Source organism: Bos grunniens, chromosome 9, assembly GCF_055505025.1.
Source record: "Bos grunniens cultivar Pamir isolate PY7600 chromosome 9, Bosgru_T2T1.0, whole genome shotgun sequence".
In the NCBI taxonomy this organism is placed as follows: Eukaryota; Metazoa; Chordata; class Mammalia; order Artiodactyla; family Bovidae; genus Bos; species Bos grunniens.
In genome coordinates this window covers 25,943,554-25,955,742 of record NC_141173.1, presented here as the reverse complement: position 1 = coordinate 25,955,742, position 12,189 = coordinate 25,943,554, and the positions used below count along the sequence as shown (strand labels likewise).

Here is a 12,189-nt window from a genome sequence, read left to right as displayed (position 1 = left end):
TATGTCTAATGACAAGGGGCAGAGATATAAAGTTATCCCAGATGCCTGGCAGGAAAAGAATCAGAAATAGTGGTGGTTGGATAAAATATCGGTGTACTACATTTATTATTCCCATTCTTAAATGAATAAGCAGGTATAGACAGAAACAACTGGCTTGGAAGTGAAAAAGCCAGGGATTGAATTTGGGAAGTTTGGCTTCCTCCGCCCCAACCTAGTGTTCTTTGTATTTCTTCTTTGTCCACACTGGGACCTAAACATTCATGAGCATTCTAGGAACAAACGGTTAAACATGTTTCCATCATTGCTTTTGGTCCCAAAAGAGAGGAGTGAAGCCAGTTGCTGTTTAGTCAGAATTTCACTCCCTGAAGATAACAAAAATGAAGACTTTTTTTCAGGAAGACCATGGTCAGAAGCTGATACACAAGCAGTCGTTTTTCCCCTCTGTTGTTTTGAAAGAGCCTACTTCTATCACCCTTACATAAAAACACTGTAGATAAAGAATGATTCTGTCAAGTGTACATATCCAAATATTATCTTGAAGCAAGAACGTTAAACAAAGATGATCTTATTAAAGTTTTTTTTTGGTTGTTTTTACCTTTGGTTTGCAAGAGTCTGTTATACTTTCTATTTTTCAGTCAGAAAAACATTTCCTTGGGTAATGTTACTTTGGACTATTAAATGAGTTTGAGAACAGGATGAATAATTGTCTTTGAAACTCTAAGTTCATTTGGACTTTTATGAAAATAAAATCCCAAACTAGTATTTTACATAATAAAGCAAAAGAGTTAGTGTTTTTGAAATTTTTTTTAACTGTGGGACAAGAGAAATGAGTAGGAGGCTTGAGGGCGCTTTTATTAATCATGTACTGGCTTTTGAGTAATTTGGAAAATAAATCTGTGAGTAATATAAAAAATACTCATGACTTATTGGGATTTATTTCGTTAATAACAGAAAAATGCTTTTTTAAAAGTATAGAATTTCAAACCAAGAAATACATAAATCTTACTAACTCCAGTCTCAACTAATTAAGGATATATTTTGTTATGTTTTCAATGAACATTTGATAAACATTAGTACCTTGCTGAAATTGTCACGTTACTTACTAACAATGTCTTTTGTGCTCATTAGAGTAACTTTTCTTTTCATTCTTTGATAACAAACAGATATGAATTATAATTATCCCTACATGGAAATGTTTATCAAATGAAACTTTCTGCCTGTTATAGGAATGCAAACATTACAATAGTTGAATAATATACCTGGGACATATTTTCACTAGGAACAGACAAAATAAAGTTCAATAAGGTCTGGAAATACTGAATAAATTGTTTGCATACATGTGTTGATTTGTTGCCAGCATGCTTCTTTTTAAGTTCTGAATTCTTAATTTGTACATGTGTACATTTTTAATGGACCAAATAGTAAGATGATGATTTCTTTATTTATCCTTAGATAAATGCTAAAATAGCAAAAACTCATAAAGGACTAAAATACCTCTGTGCATGAGTTAGTCACATCCCACTCTTTGCAATCTTATAAACTGTAGATGTCCAGGCTCCTCTGTCCTTGGGATTCTCCAAGCAAGAATACTGGAGTGTATTGCCACGGCCTCCTCCAGGGTATATTCTGAACCCAGGGATCGAACTCGCCTATCTCCTGCATTGCAGGTGGATTCTTTACCCACTAAGCCACCTGGGAAGCCCAAAATAGCTCCATAATAAAGGCTTATATCCCAGGCTTCAGTGTGCCTTTAAGTGGGTAACTATGCCATTTTCCCTTTCCATGGGGAGAGAAATGCATCCAAGAGATCAGGTTATCTTTTCTGAGTGACATTGTCAGTACTTTGGTATTCCAGAAATCCAGGTAGCAGTTGTTGTCCAGTCACTAAGTTGTGTCCAACTCTTTGTGACCCCATGGACTGTAGCACACCAGGTTCCCTGTCCTTCACCATCTCCCAGAGTTTGCCCAAACTCATGTCCATTGACTTGGTGATGCCATCCAACCATCTCATTCTCCATTGTCCCCTTCTCCTGCCCTCAATCTTTCTCAGCATCAGGGTCTTTTCCAATGAGTCTGCTCTTCACATCAGACAGCCAAATAATTGGAACTTCAGCTTTGCATCAGTCCTTCCGATGAACATTCAGGATTGATTTCCTTTAGGATTGACTGGTTTGATCTCCTTGCTGTCCAAAGGATTCTCAAGAGTTTTCTCCAACATCACAGTTTGAAAGCATCAATTCTTCAGTGTTCAGCCTTCTTTATGGTCCAACTCACATCTGTACATGACTACTGGAAAAACCATAGCTTTGACAATATGAACCTTTGCCAACAAAGTGATGCCTTTGTTTTTTAACATGCTGTCTAGATTTGTCATAGTTTTTCTTCCAAGGTGTGTCTTTTAATTTTGTGGCTGCAATCACTGTCCACAGTAATTTTGGACCCCAAGAAAACAAATTCTGTCACTGTTTCTACTTTTTTCCCATTTATTTGTAATCATGTGATTGGAATGGATGCCATGATCTTAGTTTTTTGAATGTTGAGTTTTAAGCCAGCTTTTTCACTCTGCTCTTTCACTTTCATCAAGGGGTTCTTCAGTGTCTCTTCACTCTCTGCCATTAGAGTGGTATCATCTGCATATCTGGAGGTTGTTGATATTTCTCTTGGAAATCTTGATTCTCGCTTGTGAGTCATTGAGCCCAGTATTTGCCATGATGTACACATCATCTTCTAGGATTTGAAATAGCTCAACTGGAATTCCATCACCTCCACTAGTTTTGTTCATAGTGATGCTTCCTAAGACCCACTTGACTTCACATTTCAGGATGTCTGGCTCTATGTGAGTGATCACACCATCGTGATTATCTGTGTCATGAAGATCTTTTTTGTACAGTTCTTCTGTGTATTCTTGCCATGTCTTCTTAATATCTTCTGCTTCTGTTAGGTCCATACCATTTCTGTCCTTTATTGAGCCCATCTTTGCACGAAATGTTCCCTTGGTATCTCTAATTTTCTTAAAGAGATCTCTAGTCTTTCCCATTCTATTGTTTTCCTCTATTTTTTTGCATTGATTGCTGAGGAAGGCTTTCTTATCTCTCCTTGCTATTCTTTGGAACTCTGCATTCAGATGGGTATATCTTTCCTTGCTGCATATAAGTTAAGTAAGCAGGGTGACAATATACAGCCTTGACATACTCCTGTCCCAATTTGGAACCAGTCTGTTGTTCCATGTCCACTTCTAAGTGTTGCTTCTTGACCTGCATACAGCTTTCTCAGGAAACAGGTATGGTGGTTTGGTTCCCATCTCTTTCAGAGTTTTCCACAGTTTGTTGTGATTCAAAGGCTTTTGCATAGTCAATAAAGTAGAAGTAGATTTTCTTTGGAATTCGCTTGCTTTTTCTATGATCTAATGAAAGTTGGCAATTTGATATCTGGTTCCTCTGCCTTTCCTAAATCCAACCTGTATATCTGGAAATTCTTGGCTCATGTACTGCTGAGGCCTAGCTTGAAGGATTTTGAGCATTACTTTGCTAGCATGTGAAATGAGTGCAATTGTGCAGTAGTTTGAATTTTCTTTTGCTTTGTCTTTTAGGGGGATGGGAATGAAAACTGGCTTTTTCCAGTCCTGTGACCACTGCTGAGTTTTCCAGATTTGCTGGCATGTTGACTGCAGCACTATAGCATCATCATCCTTAAGGATTTGAAATAGCTCAGCTGGAATTCCATCACCTCCACTAGCTTTGTTCATAGTGTGCTTCCTGAGGCCTACTTGACTCACACTTCAGGATGTCTGGCTCAAGGTGAGTGACCACACCATTGTGGTTATCCATGTAGTTAGGGCCTTTTTTGTATAGTTCTTCTGTGTATTCTTGCCACCTCTTCTTAATCTCTTCTGCTTCAGTTAGATTCTTGCCATTTCTGTCTTTTATTGTGCCCATCTTTGCATGAAATGTTCCCTTGGTGTGTCCAGTTTTCTTAAAGAGTTCTCTAGTCTTTCTCATCCTATTGTTTTCCTCTATTTCCATGGAGCCTGAATTTGAACATACTTATATACCTCTGTAGAACATTTGGCTACTTAACCATTTGAGAAAATTGCATAAAAATCCAATAGTGTTTAATCTCATATTTTCTAATAGTAATAAAATTCCCCTCTTCTGAAATGAACTCCCCAGCAGATCCAATTTACTTCTGTTTTTTTTTTTTTTCCTTTTATTTTAGTTTAGCTAAGGCTTTCATCCTTTAACACTATTCACAGACCAGCATCTCTCTCTCATCTGTCTTTGCATCTGTCTGTCTGTTTGTCTCTCTATCGTTATCTCCTTTCACATGACACTACACTCTGTAAAACCCCCGTTGGAGATGAGGCTGCTTCCTGTTAAATGATCCTGGGGTCTGGCATGTAAAGACAACTGCAAACAAAGTAGTATGTCCTGCAGTAAAGATACATAAAAGTCATAAAATACCAGAACAGCGGTTGGGGGGAGGGGGGTTGCATGTGTATGAGTGGGAGAAGAGGGTGGTGAGTTTCGCCATGTGCTGTTTCTCCCCAGATCTGTTTTTTAAAAGTCACTTCAGGCCCTTTGGCCAATCTGCACTTAATTACCTGTTCCTGCCCTATTTCCCAGGCAGCCAACCAGTGCGGCCAGGCTATTCCCCATTCCCTCTGTGAGGCCCATCTCTGGGGCTCAGCCGATGCATTACAAATGCCTTGTGGACTGCATCTGATGGGATTTTCCCTAAGTGGTCAGGATGCCAACCACAGTCCTGATCGTTTTAAACGGCTTGCGATCTGAGGATGTGGAGATGCTCATTAGTGGCCGCAGGAGCCCGCTATCATGAACAGGTTGAACCAAGGAGCTCTGTCAACCTGAGCATTAATAGGAGTAAGCGTGTCAATAAAAGTTCCCAAGATGAAGCCATAGAATGAGGCACTTAAGGACAATTATAAACATTTTGCCCTGTGGTGACTCTCCCCTATCAAACCTACTCCTAGCCTGATAAGCACTGCCTCTTTAGGGATCATTAATTTCCTTGAAAATTTAAACAGCTGTCACTTGTGATCCTCCTCAGGTGCTCATGTGGGAGAGATTAGACTATGTTTATAAGCCAGTCTGTTCATTAAGCGCCTGCCCATGTGGAACCCCCTCCACAGGCCTGCAGATCACCCACAGATAATTGGGGGCCATGGCAAATTACACAGAGGCGCTGCAGGCAGCAAGAATGGTGTGGCCTTATTAATATCAGGTGGGGAGAGGGCACCATTTTAATGATTTCCAATAAACTAGAACAAGCCCTCAGAGCTTCACAAGCATTTGGGCACTGACAGTTAAAAAGAATACACAGGTTTAGGTTTCCTGTAGTTACTATCAACTTCTTTCTCATGAAAGTTTGAAAAACTCTTGGTTTAACCCTTTGTGATGCAGCGATTCTTCCCTGTTAGCTTCTAAGTTCAAGTTACTTCTGATGCGTCTAAACCCTGCTACATCTTCTGGTGGCTTCTATGGTGGCGCAGTGGTAAGGAATCTGCCTTCAATGCAGGAGACACAGGAGCCATGGGTTCGATCCCTGGGTTGGGAAGATCCCCTGGAGAAGGAAAAGCAACCCACTCTCCAGTATTCTTGCCTGGAAAATCCCATGGGCAGAGGAGCCTGGCAGGCTACAGTCCATAGGATCACAGAGTCGCACATGACTTAGAGACTAAACCACCACCACCATAGTAGGAAATAGATACTTCATGAAGCCATGCGGCTCCAAATGTAGCATATTTGGGCTGTGTCTCTAACTCAAGATACTCATGTTTTAAATAGCGTTCTCCAGTTATATAATCTTTTAATGAAATTTGGTATACCGTATGTCTGTATTTTCTGACATGGGTTCTTGTGAACTAATAAAAATGTTACATTTTAATATTTTTAGCAGGCATTCAAAATTTACTGAGAAGGCTTTGTTTGGAAGAACTTTAAATGTATTGGACAGTTTGTTTTCCAGTCTGATCAACATATAAAGAAAAGATGTAAGGATATTTAAAAAATAGATGACACTTTTTTAGTAATAAATTTCTATAAGAGTAGAAATATTTCCAAATAGCAAAATGCTGTCACCATTGCAGGGTTTGCTTTTGAAAAATACTTACTTATGCTCAATGTTGAAACATTCAACTTCAAATCCAACAGATTACATGTGTTTATATTTTTAAAAAATCTTCTTGGGAGGACACTGCAGGCAGTCATTGTAAGCACTCTGAAAAGGATGGTAAATTTTACATTTAAAAGATATTCTATCTTTAAATTCAACGGTTCTTTTAAGAACTTTGCATGAGCTAACCAACAAAACTTTGAGAACCAAAGACTTTCTTGATTATTCCTACTTCATTCAGAATATTCTAAAAATTCCATCATTTTTAAACGTCTTATTTCTATAGAAATTATCATGCTTTTGATACCCTATATCCGTTTTATTTTTTGCTGGACAGTGTGTGAGATCTTAGTTCCCCGATCAGAGATTGAATCCATGCCCCCTGGATTGGAAGCACAGAATCTCAACCACTGGACCACCAGGGGAGTCCTGACATCCTATATCTTGAAAGGTACCTCTGGCTTTCACTTCTTTGCTACCACACTTGGCTTATGAAGTGTGCAGGAAGTAGTCCTTTGTACAAGGCTATCTCTGTAAGATTAACCTTGAAATCTTTTCTCATATTCTAGTAGAGGCAGTGGCTTTAGCAATGATTATATTAAACAGTTGTTAAAGCATTGTGTTATTAAAGAATTTTTGTACTATTGAGAGACTGCCTTTTCTGTTTCCTCTTTCCTTTGATAGCTGATAAAAAGAGGTAGGTTTTTGTGTATTTCATTTAAACAAAATCTGACAAATACCATATATTTTGCATGAGGGCCACTACTCTGTTCATCCAACTTACAGCAAGCTTCTTACACTTAACAAATGTGATCTGATGCTTGTTCGGCCAAACCTTCAACAATGTTTTCAATGCACCTTCCAAATCTTTTTGTTGATAAAGGAATGCTTTGTAGCTTGTTCAGTATATTAATATATATAAATTATATGTATTTTTACTAGGAAGAGAAAGTATTTCCCCAGTTGTATGTGGCTTTCACTATTAACTCTGGAGAAGGGAATGGCAACCCATGCCAGTATTTTTGCCTGGAGAATCCCATGAACAGAGGAACCTGGAGGGTTACAGTCCATGGGCTTGCAAAGAGTGACTAATACTACTACTTTCACTATTAACTAAGGAACCACAGAAGTGGATCCTAAATACTTATCATTAAATTTAGTAAAATGTTATAAATTGCTGTCTTGAGAATGGCATGGCTTTAAACATGTGTTGAAAAAAATAATTATGCCATATTTTACATCCTTACATTGTAAGCTACTATCCTAATGTACAATGTTCCCTTAGCATACGACTCATTGATGTAAATCGTGGCAGTTCATTGTTAAAAATATTGAAAGTAAACTCATATTTCAAATAGTGTTCTTGATAATTTTGAAGCCTTCAAAATGAAGTCTTTTTATACAAAACTAGATGATTTTAAAAAATATATAACATGACTAAAATTTGTAATGGGAGCTAAAATATTAATTTTGCCATTTTCTGGTGGTTTGCTTGGATTTAAATTACTAGCATTTTTCAACCCATGGGATATTTGCAGAAACTTCTTAATCTACTTGACATTTTAGAGAGTACATTCATTCAAAACCCAATAATTTTTTAGTTCAGTTAACTGGATCCACAAAAATTACAGCATAATAGAACACACTGGAAACCAGCACATGAGACAGTATATTACTGTTATGCCTGATGTGTTTTGAAATGAGTTCCTTTCTAATTTTTGGATGTCTTGCTCATCGCATGTGGCAGAAGTCTGCATACAGACTGAATAAGGGGAATGGTGTTGATCCATGTAATAAAATGTGGTTACTTTCCTATTGCTTAGATAAAAAATCAGTTCAGTACAGTTCAGTTGCTCAGTCATGTCCAACTCTTTGTGACCCCATGGACTGCAGCATGCCGAGATTCCCTGTCTATCACCAACTCCCAGAGCTTGATCAAACTCAGGTCCATCGAGTTGATGATGCCATCCAACCACCTCATCCTCTGTCATCCCCTTCTCCTCCTGCCATCACTCTGTCCCAGCATCAGAGTCTTTTCCAATGAGTCCATTCTTCACATCAGGTGGCCAAAGTATTGGAGCTTCAGATTCAGCATCAGTCCTTCCAATGAATATTTAAGATTCATTTCCTTTAGGATGATCTCCTTCCAGTCCAAGGGACTCTCAAGAGTCTTCTCCAACACCACAGTTCAAAAGCATCAATTCTTTGGCCCTCAGCATTCTTTAGAGTCCAAATTTCATGTCCATACATGACTACTGGAAAAACCACAGCTTTGACTAGATGGACCTTTGTCAGCAAAGTAATGTCTCTGCTTTTTAATATGCTGTCTGTCTTGGCCATAGCTTTTCTTCCAAGGAGCAAGTGTCTTTTAATTTCATGGTTGCAGTCAGCATCTGCGGTGATTTTGGAGCCCAAGAAAATAAAGTCTATCACTGTTTCCATTGTTTCCCCATTTATTTGCCATGAAGTAATGGGACCAGATACCATGATCTTCATTTTTTGAATGTTGAGTTTTAATCCAGCTTTTTCACTCTTCTCTTTCACATTCATCAAGAGGCTCTTTAGTTCCTTTTCACTTTCTGCCATAGGGTATGTCATCTGCGTATCTGAGGTTACTGATATTTCTCCCCGCAATCTTGATTCCAGCTTGTGCTTCACACAGCCCGGCATTTTGCATGGTGTACTTTGCATATAGGTTAAATATGTATGTATGTACTTTGCATATAGGTTATATGTACTTTGCATATAGGTTAAATAAGCAGGGTGACAATATACAGCCTTGATGTACTTCTTTCCCATTTTGGAACCAGTCTGTTGTTCCATGTCCAGTTTTAAGTGTTGCTTCTTGACCTGCATACAGATTTCTCAGGAGGCAGGTAAGTTGATCTGGTATTCCCATCTCTTTAAGAATTTTCCACAGTTTGTTGTGATCCACACAGTCAAAGGCTTTGGTGTAATCAATAAAGCAGAAGTAGATGTTTTTCTGGAATTCTCCTGCTGTTTCTGTGATCCAACAGATGTTGGCAATTTTATCTGGTTCCCCTGCCTTTTATAAAACCAGCTTGAACATCTGGAAGTTCACGTATCATGTACTGTTGAAGACTGGCTTGGAGAATTTGGGGCATTAGTTTGCTAGCGTGTGAGATGAGTGCATTGTGTGGTAGTTTGAACATTCTTTGGCATTGCCTTTCTTTGGAATTGGAATGAAAACTGACTTTTTCCTGTCCTGTAGCCACTGCTGAGTCTTCCAATTTTGCTGGCATATTGAATGCAGCACTTTCACAGCATCATCTTTTAGGATTTGAAATAGCTCCACTGGAATTCCATCTCATCTCCACTACCTTTGTCTGTAGTGATGCTTCCTAAGGCCCACTTGATGTAACATTCTAGGCTGTCTGGTTCTAGGTGAGTGATCACACAACAGTGGTTATCTGGGTCATGAAGATCTTTTTTGTACAGTTCTGTGTATTCTTGCCACTTCTTAGATAAAAGATAAAGTTATAATATTTTCCCCCACACCATAACAAATTATCTTTCATTTAGGCCATTTCAGGGGCTGGTTGTAGAGGAAGAGAAGAATGTCTTTGTCTTACATTCCTTTACTAAGCTCTGACTCTGGCCATCACAAGTTCTTTGTGACAGGAGAGGCAAATTTCAGTTAGTGGTTTTCTCTCCCTGTGGATCAGCTCTCATCTAAGGAGATAAAAGTATATAATCACAAAGTAAGCCTACTAGTGATACTCTTATTGCTATATCCAAAATGAAAAAAATGTTGGAGGTTGAAAACATTTATTATTAGAGATAATGTGTAAGAAAGCAAACAAATTGTCTGAGGAAGTCTTACAAATAGCTGAGAAAAGAAAAGAAGCTAAAAGTGAAGGAGAGAGGGAAAGATATACCCAATTGACTGCAGAGTGCCAGAGAATAGCAAGGCGATAAGAAAGCCTTCTTAAGTGAACAATGCAAAGAGACAGAGGAAAACAATAGAATGGGAAAGACGAGATATCTCTTATGGGAGATACCAAGGACATATTTCATGCAAAGATGGGCACTATAAAGGACAGAAACAGTATGGACCCTACAGAAGCAGAATTAATAAGAGGTGACAAGAATACACAGAACTATACAAAAAGGGTTTTAATGACTCAGAAAACCATGATGGTGTGGTCACTTACCTAAAGCCAGATATCTTGGAGTGTGAAGTTAAGTGGGCCTTAAGAAGCATTACTATGAACAAAGGTAGTGGAGGTGATGGAATTCCAGTTGAGCTATTTCAAATCCTAAAAGATGATGCTGTTGAAGTGTTGCAGTCAATATGTCAGCAAATTTGGAAAACTCAGCAGTATCCACAGGACTGGAAAAGGTCAGTTTTCATTCCCATCACTCAAAAAGGCAATGTCAAAGAATGTTCAAACTACCATACAATTGTACTCACTTCACATGCTAGCAAGGTAATGTTCAAAATCCTTCAAACTAGGCTTCAACAGTATGTTAACCAAGAACTTCCTGATATACAAGCTGGATTTAGAAAAGGTAGAGGAACCAGAGATCAAATTGCTAACATCCGTTGGATCATAGGAAAAACAAGAGAATTCCAGAAAAACATCTACTTTATTGATTATGCTAAAGCCTTCGACTGTGTGGATTGCAACAAACTGGAAAATTCTTAAAGAGATGGGAATAACAGACCACCTTACCTGTCTGCTGAGACACTTGTATGGAGGTCAAGAAGCAACACTTAGAACCAGACATGGAACAACAGACTGGTTCCAAATTGGGCGAGGAATAAGTCAAGACTGTATATTGTCACCCTACTTATTTAACATATCCGTAGAGTACAACAGGCGAAATGCTGGGTTGGATGACTCACAAGCTGGAATCAATATTGCCGAGAAATATCAACAACCTCATATATGCAGATGATACCACTCTAGTAGCAGAATGAAGAGGAACTAAAGAGCCTCTTGATGAGGGTGAAAGAGGAGAGTGAAAAAGCTGGCTTAAAACTCAACATTCAAGAAACTAGGATTGTGGCATCTAGCTCCATCATTTGATGGCAAATAGATGGGGAAAAAGTGGGAACAGTGACAGATTTTATTTTCTTGGTCTCCAAAATCACTGCAGATGGTGATTGAAGCCACAAAATTAAGACACTTGCTCCTTGGAAGAAAGGAGAACTAAATGACAGACAGACCTAGACAGCATATTAAAAAGCAGAGACTTTACTTTGCCAACAAAGGTCTATATACTGAAACCAAAGCTTTTTGTTTTTTTCAGTAGAAACGTAAGGATCTGAGAGTTGGACCAGAAAGAAGGCTGAACACTGAAGAACTGATGCTTTTGAACTGTGGTGTTGAAGAAGACTCTTGAGAGTCCCTTGAACAGCAGGGAGGTCAAGCCAGTTAATCCTAAGGGAAATCAGTACTGAATATGCATTGCAAGGACTGATGCTGAGGTTGAAGCTCCAATCCTTTGGCCACCTGATGCTAAGAGCTGGCTCATTGGAAAAGACCGTGATGCTGGGAAAGATTGAAGGCAGGAGGTATGATTGAGACACAGAGTATGATATGGTTGGATGGCATCACTGAGTCACTGGACATGAGTTTGAGAAAACTCCAGGAGATAGTGAAGGACACGGAAGCCTGGCATACTGCAGTTCATGCAGTCACAAAGAATGGGACATGACTTAGTGACCGAACAACAATAAAAAATATAACTGAATGCTGCATATTTTATATATAAAGGCGAAGCTCTTTAAAAAAAAAAAAAAAAAAAAACTTCTAAGCTGATCTCTCCTGAACAATGTAAAATATACCCAGAGAGCAAGTGACATCTGTGTTCTTTCATTTTGTTTACATTAATGAGCCATGAATGGAAGAAATCCCCCTCCAGTTTCATTGAAAGACTCCCTTTTAAATTAAATACGGCTTTTGTAGAATGGTAGGAAACTTTGTTTTCTTTCTAGCTGCTTTGAAAGAAAAGACCCTAGACTTATATCTATATAAGAAATATCTTAATTTTTAAAGAGTGACACTCTATTAGTAACTAGACAGTTTA

The 12,189-nt window shown here is 38.5% G+C and overlaps 1 long non-coding RNA gene across 1 annotated transcript; it reads left to right on the top strand.

Annotated features, from left to right (window-relative positions):
• The first annotated feature begins 3,557 nt into the window (after window positions 1-3,557).
• Window positions 3,558-11,962, top strand: LOC147365702 (uncharacterized). Its single transcript, XR_015132302.1, has 3 exons — window positions 3,558-3,797; window positions 6,470-6,583; window positions 11,410-11,962. It is a non-coding gene; the product is annotated as an uncharacterized LOC147365702 (long non-coding RNA).
• The last annotated feature ends 227 nt before the right edge of the window (window positions 11,963-12,189 follow it).